Genomic DNA, 19,800 nt, shown 5'->3' with positions numbered 1-19,800 from the left:
TTAATAACTTTAAAAAATTTAAGTTTATATAGATGTTATTTAACAATAATTTCTCATGGTTTATGTTCATCAGGATTATTTTATATAGTAAATTTATTTTATAAAGAAACAAATAGCCGATTAATAATTATTAATAAAGGTATTATAAATATTACTTCAAAAATATCATTATTATGATTTTTATTATGTTCTTCTAATATATCTGCTCCTTTATCATTAAATTTAATTAGAGAAATTTTTACTATAATAATTTTATATAATTGATGTAATTCATTAATTTTTATATTAATATTAATTAGATTTTTAAGATTTATTTATTCTTTATATTTATTTAGATATATAAATCATGGAAAAATAAATTTTTATTTAAAAATTAAAAATTTTAAGTTTTTAGAATTTTTAGTAATTATTTTACATTGATTACCTTTAAATTTTATATTTTTAAATTTAGATTTATTTATATAATTTAATTGTAATAAAAATATTTATTTAAATTTAAATTAATATATATATATATATTATATATATATATATATATTAATATATATATAATTAAAAATCAATTTAAATAGTTTAAATAAAAATATTGAATTGTGGATTCAATGATGTATAAAAATACTTTAAATTATATTATTAATAATTATTTATAGTTTATTTATATTAATTTTAAGTTTTATATTAATAATTATAGGAATATATTTTTATATATTTAAATTTAATATATATATTGAATGATTAATATTAAATTTTAATAGAATAAAAATTGAATTTTTAATTTTTTTAGATTATATAAGATTAATTTTTTTAAGAATTGTAATATTAATTTCTTCTATAGTAATATTATATAGAATTGAATATATAAAATCAGAAATTTTTATTAAACGATTTATTTATTTAGTAATATTATTTGTAATTTCAATATGTTTAATAATTTTAAGTCCAAATATTTTTAGAATTATATTAGGTTGAGATGGTTTAGGATTAATTTCTTATTGTTTAATTATTTTTTATCAAAATTATAATTCATATAATTCAGGATTTTTAACAATTTTGTGTAATCGAATTGGAGATGTTAGATTATTATTAATAATTTGTATATTCATAAATTTAGGTTCTTGAAATGGATTAATTTATAATAATAATTTTTATAATAATATATTAAATTTTATATTAATTTTAACAGCTATAACTAAAAGTGCTCAAATACCTTTTTCTTTATGATTACCTGCTGCTATAACAGCCCCTACTCCAGTTTCTTCATTAGTTCATTCATCAACATTAGTTACTGCAGGTGTATATTTATTAATTCGATATAATAAATTATTTATAATAAATATAAATATTAATATATATATATTATACATTTCTTTAATAACAACTTTTATAGCAAGATTAATAGCTAATTTTGAATATGATTTAAAAAAAATTATTGCTTTATCAACATTAAGGCAATTAGGTTTAATAATATTAACTTTAAGTATTAATTATTATGAATTAGCATTTTTTCATATAATTATTCATGCTTTATTTAAATCATTAATATTTTTATGTGCTGGAGATTTTATTCATTTAATAAATAATAATCAAGATATTCGTAAATATGGTAATATATTAATAATTACACCAATAAAAAGATTAATTATAATTTTAAGTTTAATTATATTAATAGGATTCCCATTTTTATCTGGATTTTATTCAAAAGATTTAATTATTGAAATATTTATAAATAAAAAATTAAATTATATTTTTTATTTAATTTTTATTATTTCAATAATATTAACAATTAGGTATAGAATTCGAATAATTTTATGATTAATATTTTTTAATAATAATTTTATTCCTATAATTTATTTTAAAGAAAATAAATTAATAATTTTTTGTATAATAATATTATTAATATTATCTTTTTTTTTTAGATATAATATATTTAAATTAATTTATATTAAATATTTATTTAATATATATATATTAGATAAAATAATAATTTTAAATTTTTATATTTATGGATTTTGAATTAGTTTATTAATGTATAATTTCAATATATATTTATTTAAAAATTTAATAAATTTTATTATAACAATATTTTTTTCTATATATATATTTAAATATAGATATAAAAATTTATTTAATATTATATATAAATATGAAATTTTAATAGAAAAAGGATGATTTGAAAGATTTATAGGTATATATATATTGAAATTAATATATATATTTAATATATTTAATAATAAATATATATTTAATAAATTAGAATTTATTGTTATTATAAATTTTTATACTATTATATTATTATTATTTATTTGAATTTTATAAATTATTTAAATAGCTTAAATATAAAAGTATAATATTGAAAATATTAAGATAAATAAATTTTTTAAATAGAAATATTAATGAATAATCATTAATTTTTAAGTTAGAAGCTTAAATTATTATATTTCAAATTTATATAATTTAAACAAAATATTATATTTTCAATATAAAAATAATATAAATTAATTTTATTTATAAATAATTATAAAAATTAATAATTTTTAATTGGAATATTTAATTCAATTAAATTATTAACAATAATTTACCTCTAATTTTTTGGTTTCAATTAAATTTAGATATTAATAATTTATTTATTAAATTTTTAAATGCAATTTAAATGTTATTATATTAACTAATATCCAAATTAAAAATTATATAAAGTAAAAATTTACATTTAATTTCGAATTAAAAATTTGATTATTAAAATTAATCTATATAATAAATTAATTTAATCAATTTAAATAACCTAAATATCATTCTATTAATAAACCAATAATTAATATTAATAAAAAATATATAAATATAATTATTGAAATTAAAGATATAAATTCTTTTATTACAAAAATTAATGGTAAAATTAATATAATTTCAACATCAAAAATTAAAAAAATTAATGAAATTAAAAAAAAATTATTAGAAAATGGTAATCGTCTATTAGATAAAGGATCAAATCCACATTCAATTGGTAAAATTTTTTCTCGATTTTTTTTATACCTTATTTTAAAATATAAATTTATAAATGTTAATAATAAACAAATAAATATAATAATAAATAATATAAATATATAATTAAAAATTATATATATTATTATTAATAAATTTTTTAATTGGAAGTTAATCGTAATAATTTTTATACTATATATATATATATTAATTAATTTAATATATTCATCAATAAATAAATATATAAACAAATAATCAAATAATATCTACAAAATGTCAATATCAAGATGAAGCTTCAAAATGAAAATGATGAATTTTAGAAAAATGATTAATTGATATACGAAATAAACATGTTATTAAAAATAAAATACCAATAATTACATGTGTTCCATGAAATCCTGTTAATAAATAAAAAATAGATCCAAAAATTCTATCATTAATACAAAATTTTGATTCATTATATTCTAAATATTGTAATAATGAAAAATAAATTCCTAATAAAATTGTACATAATAATCAAAATTTTCTATATCTTAATTTATTATTTAATAATAAATTATGACTTAAAGTAATTATAAATCCAGATGAAATTAAAATAATTGAATTTAATAATGGAATATCATAAGGATTAAATATTAAAATATTTTTAGGAGGTCATAAATTACCAATTTCAATATTAGGTGAAATACATCTATGAAAATAAGTTCAAAATATTGAAATAAAAAAAAATAATTCTGAAATAATAAATAAAATTATTCTAAATTTTATTATTATTATTACTTTTAATGTATGAAATCCTTGATAAGTTCTTTCCCGAATAATATCTCGTCATCATTGAAATATTATTATTATTAAAATTAATATATTTAATAATATAAAAAATAATTTATTTAATATAAATCAATTTAATACTCTTATTAATAAATTTGTGAGCGAAAACTTACTTTAATATAGATAATTACATATAAATATACATATAGATATAATATACATATCACGAGATTAACATAGTACTCGCGCGATGCGTCCGTCTCGTAAGGTGGCCACGAGGTAAGAGCATGGTCGAACGCATTGTCGCCGAAACAAAAGATAAACGCGGGAAGTTGCATTCTTCTAGAACGCGCGCGAAACTTCTATCGCGCGCTATTCAAATTGACGCAAACCAGCTATCAATCCCCCACTTTTGCGGAATTTAATCTCAGCATCCGAATTGCGTTCATCTGGTTCAATCGCTTCAATCCCTTCGTCATTATGTCTGCTGGATTTTCGTTTGTGGCGATGTAGAGAACATTTATCATTCCTTCCTCGACCTTTTCTCGTACCACATGATAGGCGATATCGATGTGTTTGGTTTTGCTCTTCTCTACCCTGTTTTTAGAATAATGTATGGCTGCTCGATTGTCGCAGTAAATTTCGATACTATCTGAAATCAAAAACTCAAATAAGTCTAGTTCTTTCAACATCATTTGCATCCATGTTGCTTCTCGGGCGCTTCGGGACAAAGCTATGTATTCCGCCTCCATCGTGGATGTCGACACGCATCTTTGTTTCGACGAATACCATTGCACCGCGTTTTCTCCTATTTTCACGACCATACCAGAATAGGAGTGCCTGTCATCGACGTCACCTGCCCAATCTGCGTCCGAGTATATTTTTACCCTTGGCTCCTTACTTGCGAAGTACCTTAATCCTAATTCTTTGGTCTTGTTTAGGTAGCGCAATACGTGCTTGGCTTGACACCAGTGTACTATTCCAGGATCAACATTGTACTGAGACAGTTTTGTTACTGCATGTAATATGTCTGGCCTAGTGTGCAAAGCTAAATGCATTAGTTCCCCAATGAGTTTCCTATATGGTACCTTCGACATTCTCTCTTTCTCTTCTGGCGTTTGTGGGGCATCTTCTTTTGAAAGTCTCGTTCCTGGTTCCAATGGTGTGGCTGCTCCACGGCAGTCAGCCATGTTATATTCCTTTAGGATTGTCTCAACGTAATTTTTCTGGGACAATGAAATACTCCCATCGCTGTTGCTATCTATTCTCACACCTAAAGCGTGACCTATTTCGCCTAAGTCCTTGGCTTCATATTCCTTGGAGACAGAATCTACTAATCTTACAATTGACGATTGGTGTCTGGAAAAAACAAAAATGTCATCAACATATATAACTACAACCGTCCAATGCCCATTTACGTATGTATATCCTGAGGATTTTAGTCTCTTGAATCCCTGTTTGATTAAAAAACGATCCAACTCCTTGTTCCAACTCCTTCCGGATTGTTTTAATCCGTATATCGGTCTTAACAATTTTGCTACAAATCCTTCTTCTTTATTCTTGTACAACGGTGGTAACTTCATAAATATTTCTTCTTCTAACTCTCCGTACAGGTACGCACATTTAATGTCTATATGTCTTGTGTGCCATTGGAAATTCACCGTTATCGCTAGCATCATTCTGATCACGGAGAAACTGGCCACTGGTGAATACGTTTCGTCGTAGTCTAATCCCTTCTGTTGGGAGAACCCTTGGGCTACAAGCCTCGCCTTGTACCTTTGTATTCGTCCATTCACGTCTTTTTTCAGTTTAAATACCCACTTGCAACCTATGCATTTCTTCCCTTCTGGAAGTTTGACGGCTTCCCAAGTTCTTCTTCTGGACAAACTATCTAGCTCTTCCTTGATTGCGTTCTTCCACTGTATGGCTTGTGGGGATGCTAGGGCTTCTTCAACATTTCGGGGCTCAATTATTTGCAGAAAATTAGCTTCCATGTCACTTTCTACTGCAGAACTTTCTTTTTCATCATTACTGATTACTGTCTTTGGCTTACCTTTCCGTCCGTACGGATTTCTTATGATCTTCCTGGACCCTGGACGCCTGGCTCGCGCCCCCACTGAACTTTTATTCAACTGCTCTGGTTCTTCTTCTCGTTCAGTCTGGCTTGGGATCTCTTCGGGTGTGCGTTCGTGCGTGGTGCTCTCTGCTTCGGATTCGCTACTATCTAACCATCCTCCACTGTTCCAAGTGTTTGTATCCTTGCTTTGTATCCATTCGTATCCAATCTTGTCCTCTGCAAATCTAACGTGTTTGGTGATTATCATTTCATTTCTTTGCGGGCACCATAGTCTATACCCACGCGTCTGTTCAGAGTAACCGACTAAAACACATGCCACAGCTCGATCATCTAATTTCTTCCTTCCTTGCTGCGGTAAACGGGCGAAAGCCAAACACCCGTAGGCCTTCAAGTGACGGACACTCGGTGTTCGGTTATTCCATACTGCTAGCGGGACTTCGTCGTTTATGGTCGAGTGACATACTCGATTTTTGATGTACGCTGCTGTTGATACAGTTTCTGCCCAAAATTTTTGTGGTAGACGCGCGGATTTCAGCATAGGCCTAGTCAGATCTAGTAGTGTCCTGTTGATTCGTTCTGCGACACCATTCATTTGGGGAGTTTCCACATTTGATCTCTCGTGCTTGATGCCTAGGCTTCTGAAATAATCGTCTAACTCTTTATTGCAGTACTCCAACCCATTGTCGGTGCGGAACCTCTTGACCCTTTTTCCAGTGTCGCGCTCCACCCGAGCAATGTATTCTTTTATGCATCTTTTAACTTCATCTTTGGATTTTATACATGCAATGTTAATATATCTAGAAAAATCGTCTGTAAAGGTTATAAAATATCTGTTTCCGCCCATAGAACTCTCTGGCATGGGTCCACACACATCTGAGTGGATTAACTCGCAGATATTTTTCGATTGCCTGCCGTTTATCCTTTTACAGGGGGCCTTAGTAGCTTTTCCGATATTGCACGCATCGCAAGTGTATTTGCTTGCTTTAGTATCTAGACCAATGACGCTCTTATTTCTAATTAGGCGTTTTATCGTGTCGCTACTTACGTGACAGAACCGTCGATGCCAGATCTGTTCGGTTTCCAGGCTAGTTGCATTTAGTTCCGTTGGGGCCATTTCCATGCACACTTCTGTATCCACTACGTATAGATCGTTCCGTCTATGGGCAATGCATATAACCTCTTTCGTTCTGCTGCTCCTGACCTTCGCTATTCCATCCTTTATCAAGAGTTCCTTTTCTTTCTGCTCAATTCTGGATACGGACATTAAGTTCCTTCTGATGTTTGGCACATAGTAGACATCCTGCAACTCTACAGTTTTCTTAATATTTCCAATAATCATTTTTAGTTTTATACTTCCTATTCCCTGGGCTTTCAATGTCGTCCCTTCTTGCTTGCGAGGGTCACCTGCGGTATTTACAACTTCGTGATTTATTGATCTAAAACTTATAAACCAGTCCCTTCTTCTGCACACGTGGTGCGTGCAGCCGCTGTCTAGCAGCCAAGAATCTTCTAAACTTATTGCGTTTAGACTTACTAGAAATACATTATCTCTATCCTTTCCTTCTGGTTTATACTGGGTCCTGGGTTTTCCTCTATACCTACTTCTATTCATTCTGGCCCGGCAGTTGCTAGCAATGTGTCCAGTTCTTTTACAGTTGAAACATGTGGGTACTTGCCTAAAGCCATCACTCGTTGCATTAGTTTCTCTCTTGCCTTGAACTTTTTTACTTACGTGCAGTGCCTCGTTACAAGGTTCAGTTGCAGGATTCGATCTGGATATTCTTCTTTCATATTCCTCTAGGAGGACTCTCTTAACTTCAGCTGACGTAAACTTGTCGTCAGGTAGGCTGGCTAAGGACATATTGAGGTTCTCGTAGCTATCTGGCAGACCTGCTAACATCACGTATGCAACGTCCTCGTCCTTTACTTCCGCACCGGCTTCTTTCAAATCTCTAGCGGCAACTTTCACTCTAGACATATAACTCGACATATTTTCATTATCTCGCATTTTTATGTGATAAAACCCCTTTTTCAAATGCAAAATCCGGACGCGCGATTTTGGTTGATGCACTTGTTTCAGTGCTTCCCACGCTTCGTGTGCAGTCGCACATTCTTCGATATGTATTTGCTGATCGGCCTCTATATTTAATCCGATCGCAGCAAATGCCTTATTTTCATTAATCTGGTGTGCTCTTACCTCTTCATTCGTAGAATTTTGTGGCAGTCTTTTCTCAGTCAGCACGTGGTCCAGCAACCCTTTTCCTCTGAGGTACCAGGATATTTCTGTTTTCCATGCCTGGTAATTAGCATCGGAGAGTTTCGTGATTTTGAGTTCACCTTTTATTTCACCGGACATTTTAAACACAACTGGCCCTTAATTTTCCACTTGCACTAGCGATATTCACACTTTTACTAACACGTGCTTTTACAATTTTTACTGTTCTTTACTTCACCCGTTATTTTGTGCCTGGGCCCATAACCATTGTGAGCGAAAACTTACTTTAATATAGATAATTACATATAAATATACATATAGATATAATATACATATCACGAGATTAACATAGTACTCGCGCGATGCGTCCGTCTCGTAAGGTGGCCACGAGGTAAGAGCATGGTCGAACGCATTGTCGCCGAAACAAAAGATAAACGCGGGAAGTTGCATTCTTCTAGAACGCGCGCGAAACTTCTATCGCGCGCTATTCAAATTGACGCAAACCAGCTATCAAAATTTATTAAAGATAAAGAAGTTATTAAAGGTCATGGCCTTAATGTAACTAAATGAAAAGGATGATTTGAATTTATCATTTTAATATTTAATTTTAATTAGATTCATTAAAATATAATAAACTTAAAATTGAAAATACATATGATTGAATTATAGAAACTGAAATTTCTAAAATAAATAATATATTTTGTACAATAATAATTAAAGGTAAAAATAATAATATTAAATTATTTATTGATGATCCTATTAAAGATAATAATAAATGACCTGCTAATATATTAGCAGTTAATCGAATGGATAATGTTCATGGACGAATAATATTTCTAATTAATTCAATTAATACTATAAAATTTATTAAAAATATAGGTGTATTTAATGGAACTAAATGAATTAATATATAATTTAAATTTACACTTCATCCAAATAATATAAATCTTAATCATAAAGTTAAAGATAAAGATAAATTAATATTTAAATGACTTGTTGGTGTAAAATTATAAGGAAATAATCCTAATAAATTTATAAATAAAATTATTATTATTAAACTAATAAAAATAATAATATTAGATATATATTTAAATATTACTAATAATTTAAATTCATTAAAAATTAAATTAATTAATAATATAAATATTATTTGATAACGTGATAATTTAATTCAATATATTAATGGAATTAATATTAATACTATTATAATTATAATTCAATTTATTGATATATATATATTTGTTGAAGGATCAAAAATAGAAAATAAATTTGTTACCATTTATATATATAAATAAATAAATGTTTCTTATAAAATTTAATTTTTATAATTTTATTATAATTTATAAAATAAATTATAATTAAAATAATAAAAATTATAATTAATCTATAAATATACAAATTTAATCAATTTATTGGTATTATTTGTGGAATGAAAAAATTTTCATTAGAAGTAATTGTTAAATACTATTATTTGGTTTAAGAGACCAATTCTTACATTTCAGACATCTAATGAAAAAAATATTGATTATATATTATTCAATAACTTTAAAATGACATTTTAATATTATTATTTAACTAATTTTTTATAATAATATATAATTAATTATTTATATTAATTCAATTTATAAAATTTGAACAATTAGTTCTTTCTAATACAATTGGTATAAATCTATGATTAGCTCCACAAATTTCTGAACATTGTCCAAAAAATAAACCTGATCGTATTGAAATTAAAGTTATTTGATTAATACGTCCTGGAATTGAATCTATTTTTATTCCTAATGATGGAATTGTTCAAGAATGAATAACATCTAATGATGTAGTTAATAAACGAATAGGAATATTATAAGGGATAATTAATCGATTATCAACATCTAATAAACGAAATAAATCTAATTTATCTAAATCTTTAATTATATAAGAATCAAAATTAAAATTTTTAAATTCAGGATATTCATAACTTCAATATCATTGATGTCCAATAGCTTTAATTGTAAAAAAAATAGGATTCCATATTTCATCAATAAAATATAATGTTTTTAATGAAGGAAAAGCAATAATTATTAAAATTAATATAGGTAAAATTGTTCATACAATCTCAATTAAATGATGCTTTAACAAATATCGATTTATAAATTCATTAGTTATAATATCTAATATAATTAATAATGTAAATGTAATAATTATAATTATTATAATTATAGTAATATTATAAAATAAATTTAAATTATTAGAAAATGGTGAACTTGGATCTTGAAAAGAAAATATTTTTCAATGTGAAATTATTAATAAAAAATTATAATTTTTATTTAAGAATCTTAAGTTCATTGCACTTATCTGCCATATTAATTATTAATAAATATTTTTAATTTTTTTTATAATTATAAAATTATTTATAATATATAAAATTTTATTTATTCTTTTTATTATATATAATTTTAATAATAAAAGGTAATTCATTAAATGAATGATCTAAAGGAGGATAATTTTGTAATCATTCTAAAGAACATTGATAAAATTTAAAAATAATTAATCGTTTAGCAATTAATCTTTCTATAATAATATAAATTAATAAAATTAATCTATTTAATGAAATTAAAGATCCTAAAGAAGATAATAAATTTCAACAATAATATGAATCAGGATAATCAGAATATCGTCGAGGTATTCCTATTAATCCTAAAAAATGTTGAGGGAAAAAAGTTAAATTTACTCCAATAAATATTAATAAAAATTGAATAATTAATCATTTTTTATTTAAAATTAAACCAGTAAAAATTGGATATCAATAAATAAATCTTGCAATAATAGAAAATACTGCCCCTATAGATAATACATAATGAAAATGTGCTACTACATAATACGTATCATGTAAAATAATATCAATAGATGAATTAGATAATATAATTCCAGTTAATCCTCCTATCGTAAATAAAAAAATAAATCCTATTGATCATAAAATAGAAGGATTAATAATTAATTTAGATCCATAATATGTTGCTATTCATCTAAAAACTTTAATTCCAGTAGGAATAGCAATAATTATAGTTGCTGAAGTAAAATAAGCTCGTGTATCAACATCTAATCCAACTGTAAATATATGATGAGCTCATACAATAAATCCTAAAAATCCAATCCCTAATATTGCATAAATTATTCCAATATTACCAAATGTTTCCTTTTTACCACTTTCATTAAAAATAATATGTGAAATTAATCCAAATCCAGGTAAAATTAAAATATAAACTTCAGGGTGACCAAAAAATCAAAATAAATGTTGATAAAGTACAGGATCTCCTCCACCTGAAGGGTCAAAAAATGAAGTATTTAAATTACGATCAGTTAATAATATTGTAATTGCACCAGCTAATACAGGTAAAGATAATAATAATAAAATTGTTGTAATAAAAACAGATCATGAAAATAAAGATAATTGATCATAATTTAAATTATAATTTTTTATTATTAAAATTGTTACAATAAAATTTATTGATCCTATAATAGATGAAATACCTGCAATATGTAAAGAAAAAATAGTTAAATCAACAGATAAAGAAGAATGATACATTAATGAAGATAATGGAGGATAAATAGTTCATCCTGTTCCTCTTCCTCTATATAAAATACTACTTATTAATAATAAAATTAATGAAGGGGGTAATAATCAAAATCTTATATTATTTATTCGTGGAAATGCTATATCTGGTGCACCAATTATTAATGGAATTAATCAATTTCCAAATCCTCCAATTAAAAAAGGTATAACTATAAAAAAAATTATAATAAAAGCATGAGAAGTAACAATAGAATTATAAATTTGATCATTATTAATTCATATACCTGGTGAACTTAATTCCATACGAATAATTATTCTTAATGAAGAACCAATTATTCCAGTTCATATAGCAAAAATAAAATATAGTATCCCAATATTCTTATGATTTGTTGAATAAAATCATTTAAAAATATAATAAATATTTATTAAAATTTACAATTATATTATATTTTTAAATTTGAAATTTAATAGTTTATTTTAACTTAAAATTTTATATTTATATTTAATATTAAAATTAAATTATAATAATTCATAAAATTAATAAATTTAAATAATATTGTGTCTGAAAAAGAAGTAAATTGTAAATTTATTTATAAAGATAAAAATTCTTTCTATATTAAAAATTATTATTTATTTTTAATTAAATTTTTATAAGTTAAAATAAACTATTAAATTGCAAATTTAAAAATATTAAAAATTTAATTAAAAATTTATTAAATCTCAATATATAAATATAATATACATATAAATATAATTATAAATAAAATTAATAATAATCATTTAGGAATAATTGTATTAATTATAATCTTATAAGAATAAGATTTAATTTTTGAATTTAAATAATGATTAAATAAAAATAAATTTAAATAAGTTCATGTTATTAAAGTTCTAGAAATTAATATAGCAACTAATACAATCATTAAATTGTCATAATTTATAATTAAACTTTCTAATAATATCCATTTTATTAAAAATGTTAATATTGGAGGAAATCTAGAATATATAATTATTAAAAATATTATTAATATTTTTAATGATTTACTTAAATTTAAATCGTAAACATCAAATTTATTATCAATATTTAATATACCTAATAATCGAAATAATAATAATGTTATTAAAGTGTATAAAATTATATAAATAATAAATAATTTTATAGATATCATTATTAATAATAACAATAAACATGTATGAATTATTGAAGAATAAATTATAATGTATTTTAAAGAATTAGTATTTAAAACTAAAAGTCTAGAATATAATAAATTAAAAATAATAAATCCAATTATATGATCATCTAATTTTAATATTAAATGTATTAAATAAATAGGTTGAATTTTTAAAATAGTAGAAAAAATAAATAAATTTATTCAATTTATATATTTTGAAGATATTAAAAATCAAAAATTTACAGGATATAAACCTATTTTTATATATAATATAAAATAAGTAATAGCAATATGTAAATTATCTATTTCTTCTAAATTAAGAATATTTTTTATAATAATACTAAAATATAATAATAAAGAAGTAATTATAGAAACTATAAAATAAAAAACTGCAGAATTTATATCCTTTTCAATAATTAAAATATAAACTATAGTAAAACTTACAATTTCTATTAATATTCAAACAATAATACAATTATTAAATAATAAAGATACAATTCTTAAAAAAAAAATTAAAAAAATTAACAATTTTAATTTAACATCATATTTTAAAGTTTTTTTAATATAAAATTAAATAAATTTTTTATTTAATTTTATAATTAATAATTTTAATTTAAATTTTTAATAAAATATAATAATAAAAATTTAATTTATATAAATATTTCATCAAAATATTCCTTTTTCAGGCATATTACTAAAATTTTTAAAAATTATATTTTAGTGTTTAAGCACATAAAATTTTGAATTTTATAGAATTAATTAAATTAATAAATATATTAATTATATAATATTTATTATTTTTTTTATTTATTATATAAAAGATATTCAAAATCTATATTTAGGGTATGAACCTAATAACTTTATTTATTTAGTTTATTTATATAAATAAATATATTAAATAAAAATAATTTTAATTTCATTATTAAGTAAATTTTTTTATACATACTAGTAATTTCACTATAATTTTGCTATAACTCTGATAATTAAATATTCACTCAATTTCAATGATCAGATGAAATTGAATGATTTTAATTTCATTATTAAATAAATTTTTTTATACATACTAGTAATTTCACTATAATTTTGCTATAACTCTGATAATTAAATATTCACTCAATTTCAATGATCAGATGAAATTGAATGATTTTAATTTCATTATTAAGTAAATTTTTTTATACATACTAGTAATTTCACTATAATTTTACTATAACTCTGATAATTAAATATTCACTCAATTTCAATGATCAGATGAAATTGAATGATTTTAATTTCATTATTAAGTAAATTTTTTTATACATACTAGTAATTTCACTATAATTTTACTATAACTCTGATAATTAAATATTCACTCAATTTCAATGATCAGATGAAATTGAATGATTTTAATTTCATTATTAAGTAAACTTTTTTATACATACTAGTAATTTCACTATAATTTTGCTATAACTCTGATAATTAAATATTCACTCAATTTCAATGATCAGATGAAATTGAATGATTTTAATTTCATTATTAAGTAAATTTTTTTATACATACTAGTAATTTCACTATAATTTTACTATAACTCTGATAATTAAATATTCACTCAATTTCAATGATCAGATGAAATTGAATGATTTTAATTTCATTATTAAGTAAATTTTTTTATACATACTAGTAATTTCACTATAATTTTACTATAACTCTGATAATTAAATATTCACTCAATTTCAATGATCAGATGAAATTGAATGATTTTAATTTCATTATTAAGTAAATTTTTTTATACATACTAGTAATTTCACTATAATTTTACTATAACTCTGATAATTAAATATTCACTCAATTTCAATGATCAAATGAAATTGAATGATTTTAATTTCATTATTAAGTAAATTTTTTTATACATACTAGTAATTTCACTATAATTTTGCTATAACTCTGATAATTAAATATTCACTCAATTTCAATGATCAGATGAAATTGAATGATTTTAATTTCATTATTAAGTAAATTTTTTTATACATACTAGTAATTTCACTATAATTTTACTATAACTCTGATAATTAAATATTCACTCAATTTCAATGATCAGATGAAATTGAATGATTTTAATTTCATTATTAAGTAAATTTTTTTATACATACTAGTAATTTCACTATAATTTTGCTATAACTCTGATAATTAAATATTCACTCAATTTCAATGATCAGATGAAATTGAATGATTTTAATTTCATTATTAAGTAAATTTTTTTATACATACTAGTAATTTCACTATAATTTTACTATAACTCTGATAATTAAATATTCACTCAATTTCAATGATCAGATGAAATTGAATGATTTTAATTTCATTATTAAGTAAATTTTTTTATACATACTAGTAATTTCACTATAATTTTGCTATAATTCTGATAATTAAATATTCACTCAATTTCAATGATCAGATGAAATTGAATGATTTTAATTTCATTATTAAGTAAATTTTTTTATACATACTAGTAATTTCACTATAATTTTACTATAACTCTGATAATTAAATATTCACTTAATTTCAATGATCAGATGAAATTGAATGATTTTAATTTCATTATTAAGTAAATTTTTTTATACATACTAATAATTTCACTATAATTTTGCTATAACTCTGATAATTAAATATTCACTCAATTTCAATGATCAGATGAAATTGAATGATTTTAATTTCATTATTAAGTAAATTTTTTTATACATACTAGTAATTTCACTATAATTTTACTATAACTCTGATAATTAAATATTCACTCAATTTCAATGATCAGATGAAATTGAATGATTTTAATTTCATTATTAAATAAATTTTTTTTATACATACTAGTAATTTCACTATAATTTTACTATAACTCTGATAATTAAATATTCACTCAATTTCAATGATCAGATGAAATTGAATGATTTTAATTTCATTATTAAGTAAATTTTTTTATACATACTAGTAATTTCACTATAATTTTACTATAACTCTGATAATTAAATATTCACTCAATTTCAATGATCAGACGAAATTGAATGATTTTAATTTCATTATTAAGTAAATTTTTTTATACATACTAGTAATTTCACTATAATTTTGCTATAACTCTGATAATCAAATATTCACTCAATTTCAATGATCAGATGAAATTGAATGATTTTAATTTCATTATTAAGTAAATTTTTTTATACATACTAGTAATTTCACTATAATTTTACTATAACTCTGATAATTAAATATTCACTCAATTTCAATGATCAGATGAAATTGAATGATTTTAATTTCATTATTAAGTAAATTTTTTTATACATACTAGTAATTTCACTATAATTTTGCTATAATTCTGATAATTAAATATTCACTTAATTTCAATGATCAGATGAAATTGAATGATTTTAATTTCATTATTAAGTAAATTTTTTTATACATACTAGTAATTTCACTATAATTTTGCTATAACTCTGATAATTAAATATTCACTCAATTTCAATGATCAGATGAAATTGAATGATTTTAATTTCATTATTAAGTAAATTTTTTTATACATACTAGTAATTTCACTATAATTTTACTATAACTCTGATAATTAAATATTCACTCAATTTCAATAAATCAAAATTTATTTATAATATAATTAAATTTTTATATATTACAATAAAAATTAAATTAATTAAAGAAAATAATCAAAATTTATTTTATAATATAATTAAATTTTTATATATTACAATAAAAATTAAATTAATTAAAGAAAATAATCAAAATTTACTTTATAATATAATTAAATTTTTATATATTACAATAAAAATTAAATTAATTAAGGAAAATAATCAAAATTTATTTTATAATATAATTAAATTTTTATATATTATAATAAAAATTAAATTAATTAAAGAAAATAATCAAAATTTATTTTATTTAAATAATAATTTTTATATAAACAATAATAATTAAATATATAAATATGTATTTATTACATTAAATTTTTTTTTTTTTTTTATATTAATAAATTTTTTAATATGAATAATTCAAATTATAAATTCATAAAATATATAATTTATATTTTATAATATAATTTATAATTTAATAATAATAAATTTAATATAATAAATATTTATCTATTAATAAATATTTAATCGATATATATATATATAATTATTGTTATAAAGAAAAAAAAATAAATTATAGATTAATATACATATTATACATAATAAATATGTTAATCTATATATAATTATCTATAAATCTTGAGATCTATATACATCTATCAATATATACTAAGAGTCTAATTATACATAATTATCTATGGATTTATCGAATATATAATTTATATTATAAAATATAATCCACAATTTAATAACAATAAATTTAATATAATAAATATTTATCTATTAATAAATATTTAATTGATATATATATATATAATTATTGTTATAAAGAAAAAAAATAAATTATAGATTAATATACATATTATACATAATAAATATGTTAATTTATATATAATTATCTATAAATCTTGAGATCTATATACATCTATCAATATATACTAAGAGTCTAATTATATATAATTATCTATGGATTTATCGAATATATAATTTATATTATAAAATATAATCCACAATTTAATAACAATAAATTTAATATAATAAATATTTATCTATTAATAAATATTTAATTGATATATATATATATAATTATTGTTATAAAGAAAAAAAAATAAATTATAGATTAATATACATATTATACATAATAAATATGTTAATCTATATATAATTATCTATAAATCTTGAGATCTATATACATCTATCAATATATACTAAGAGTCTAATTATATATAATTATCTATGGATTTATCGAATATATAATTTATATTATAAAATATAATCCACAATTTAATAACAATAGATTTAATATAATAAATATTTATTTATTAATAAATATTTAATCGATATATATATATATAATTATTGTTATAAAGAAAAAAAAATAAATTATAGATTAATATACATATTATACATAATAAATATGTTAATCTATATATAATTATCTATAAATCTTGAGATCTATATACATCTATCAATATATACTAAGAGTCTAATTATATATAATTATCTATGGATTTATCGAATATATAATTTATATTATAAAATATAATCCACAATTTAATAACAATAGATTTAATATAATAAATATTTATCTATTAATAAATATTTAATTGATATATATATATATAATTATTGTTATAAAGAAAAAAAATAAATTATAGATTAATATACATATTATACATAATAAATATGTTAATCTATATATAATTATCTATAAATCTTGAGATCTATATACATCTATTAATATATACTAAGAGTCTAATTATATATAATTATCTATGGATTTATCGAATATATAATTTATATTATAAAATATAATCCACAATTTAATAACAATAGATTTAATATAATAAATATTTATTTATTAATAAATATTTAATCGATATATATATATATAATTATTGTTATAAAGAAAAAAAAATAAATTATAGATTAATATACATATTATACATAATAAATATGTTAATCTATATATAATTATCTATAAATCTTGAGATCTATATACATCTATCAATATATACTAAGAGTCTAATTATATATAATTATCTATGGATTTATCGAATATATAATTTATATTATAAAATATAATCCACAATTTAATAATAATAGATTTAATATAATAAATATTTATTTATTAATAAATATTTAATCGATATATATATATATAATTATTGTTATAAAAGAAAAAAAATAAATTATAGATTAATATACATATTATACATAATAAATATGTTAATCTATATATAATTATCTATAAATCTTGAGATCTATATACATCTATCAATATATACTAAGAGTCTAATTATATATAATTATCTATGGATTTATCGAATATATAATTTATATTATAAAATATAATCCACAATTTAATAACAATAGATTTAATATAATAAATATTTATCTATTAATAAATATTTAATCGATATATATATATATAATTATTGTTATAAAAGAAAAAAAATAAATTATAGATTAATATATATATTATACATAATAAATATGTTAATCTATATATAATTATCTATAAATCTTGAGATCTATATACATCTATTAATATATACTAAGAGTCTAATTATACATAATTATCTATGGATTTATCAAATATATAATTTATATTATAAAATATAATCCATAATTTAATAATAATAAATTTAATACAATAAATATTTATTTATTAATAAATATTTAATTGATATATATATATATATAATTTATTTTTTTTAATATAATATTAATTATATACATATATATATATATAATTTATTTATTTATTATATAATATTAATTATATATATATATATATCAATTAAATATTTATTAATAAATAAATATTTATTGTATTAAATTTATTATTATTAAATTATGGATTATATTTTATAATATAGATTATATATTCGATAAATCCATAGATAATTATGTATAATTAGACTCTTAGTATATATTGATAGATGTATATAGATCTCAAGATTTATAGATAATTATATATAGATTAACATATTTATTATGTATAATATGTATATTAATCTATAATTTATTTTTTTTTCTTTATAACAATAATTATATATATATATATTAATTAAATATTTATTAATAAATAAATATTTATTATATTAAATTTATTATTATTAAATTGTGGATTATATTTTATAATATAAATTATATATTTGATAAATCCATAGATAATTATGTATAATTAGACTCTTAGTATATATTGATAGATGTATATAGATCTCAAGATTTATAGATAATTATATATAGATTAACATATTTATTATGTATAATATGTATATTAATCTATAATTTATTTTTTTTTCTTTATAACAATAATTATATATATATATATTAATTAAATATTTATTAATAGATAAATATTTATTATATTAAATTTATTATTATTAAATTGTGGATTATATTTTATAATATAAATTATATATTCGATA

The 19,800-nt window shown here is 20.4% G+C and overlaps 2 long non-coding RNA genes across 2 annotated transcripts in view; one reads left to right on the top strand and one right to left on the bottom strand.

The window, feature by feature from the left end:
• LOC143341749 (uncharacterized) overlaps positions 1–19,800 on the top strand; it is a 31,670-nt gene that overhangs the window by 1,318 nt on the left and 10,552 nt on the right. The gene's annotated exons all lie outside the window — the stretch shown is intronic.
• LOC143341780 (uncharacterized) lies at positions 550–8,590 on the bottom strand. Its single transcript, XR_013079680.1, has 2 exons — positions 8,544–8,590; positions 550–3,889 (listed from the first exon to the last, which is right to left on the bottom strand). It is a non-coding gene; the product is annotated as an uncharacterized LOC143341780 (long non-coding RNA).

The sequence above is a fragment of the Colletes latitarsis genome, chromosome 5 (assembly GCF_051014445.1).
Source record: "Colletes latitarsis isolate SP2378_abdomen chromosome 5, iyColLati1, whole genome shotgun sequence".
Taxonomy (NCBI): domain Eukaryota; kingdom Metazoa; phylum Arthropoda; class Insecta; order Hymenoptera; family Colletidae; genus Colletes; species Colletes latitarsis.
This window is presented reverse-complemented; position numbering and strand designations above follow the sequence as displayed.